The sequence below is a fragment of the Gavialis gangeticus genome, unplaced genomic scaffold, assembly GCF_001723915.1.
Source record: "Gavialis gangeticus isolate Ggan-Ray unplaced genomic scaffold, GavGan_comp1, whole genome shotgun sequence".
Classification (NCBI taxonomy): Eukaryota; Metazoa; Chordata; order Crocodylia; family Gavialidae; genus Gavialis; species Gavialis gangeticus.
Genome location: NW_017729001.1, coordinates 11,883,066 through 11,884,433, shown reverse-complemented (window position 1 = coordinate 11,884,433; position 1,368 = coordinate 11,883,066). Strand labels below are relative to the sequence as shown.

Below are 1,368 nucleotides of genomic sequence, written 5' to 3'. Positions count from 1 at the left end.
TGTGTAATTGCTGATACCAAGTCACAGTACTGGATGTCTTCTGAGTGCCGGTGTCTCTTTCCCAAGTATCCCAGGACTAAATTAATGGAATTAAAACTAACCTAGATTTTTGTAGATTCTGTTGTGATTTTTTAGTATTTTGTTTTCCCTTAAATCTCTGTTCTTAAAATTCTGTGTCTAAATTTTGGCTATTGTCTGTCTCAAGTCTGTAGTGGATGCAGCCTGAAGCTTTAACAAATAGGGAGAAAGGTGTTCACATGAGGAAGTACATACCTTAGTAAATGTCAATAGAACTCTAGTCTCCAATATGGGAAAAAAGAGTAAAAAGCTCTGGGTTTCACTGGATATGAAATGAACAAAGTTGAAAGAGGCTGCAGAAGCCACAGGAAAAAGTTTTACATACTTTTTCATTGTCAAATAGTGAAACAGAAGGGCTTCTCTTACCCTGCAAAAATTATGTCAATTGCTCAGAGCAGCAGAGAATCTGAGAGCAAGTGCCAGACTGGACTGGACTGTGGCATTCTTGCCTTAGTAAGAAGAATACCTTTATATAAACAACGTGGACTTTCTCCCCTTCACCCTTCGATTTTTTTTGTTTTGAATTCTGATTTTGTGTAAAGTAACATTGCATTTTTGAGCCTGTACTTGCATTCCTATCCTAGGGGAGAGGAGTAAATTAACGGGGAAGAAAAAGTGATATTAAAACTTAAGAAAGTAAGTCAGGTGGATTCTTCTCTCCTGATGCGTCTTGCCCTCTTCCTGTTGAGCAAGCCTCTTTTTCAAAAAGCAAGGCTCATCAGATTATTGAGACTGATTCTTTGGAGTTGGTTTTCACACTAACCTACTAGTCTGAGTCCTTTGAGCTGTGATGGACTAAACACCGCATTGAGAATGTAGGAGCTCCTGAATTGTAAACCTGGTTGTATAGCTGATTTGCATTGTGGCTTGTTACTCAGGCTGTAATGTGGGGTGCTGAGTTCCTAATTCTTCAGCTGTCATTCTCTTCAGTGAGATTTAAAGAGGCTGTGAGCACCTTATAGGATCCAGCCCTTTTCCATTCTTCCTGGATGTTGTTCCCTGTCCATGTAGTGGATGATAACATCACACTCAGGAAATACTGCTTCTAATGATTAGTTAGTAGGCTCAGTTCTGCTCCATGACATTCAGTCAGCTCCACCTACTTCAGATATAGCGTGTGTGTGTGTGTGTGTGTGTGTGTGTGTGTGTTAGCAGAGAGTGACTTGGTGCTCTCAGGGCTCCCAGCTTTTGTTTTCATGGCCTTTCAACTTACCACTGCAGTTTTGCAGACCTGCAAGTGTTCTGATCTGAGGTTTGTTGAATGGAGGTGCCTAACTGATTACAGTGATG

General features: G+C 40.6%; 1 long non-coding RNA gene across 1 annotated transcript in view; it reads left to right on the top strand.

The window, feature by feature from the left end:
* Positions 1-1,197: 1,197 nt before the first annotated feature.
* LOC109290364 overlaps positions 1,198-1,368 on the top strand; it is a 6,065-nt gene continuing 5,894 nt past the window's right edge. Inside the window, exon 1 of the long non-coding RNA XR_002095585.1 lies at positions 1,198-1,330. This is a non-coding gene — a long non-coding RNA (uncharacterized LOC109290364). The remainder of the gene's footprint in view (positions 1,331-1,368) is intronic.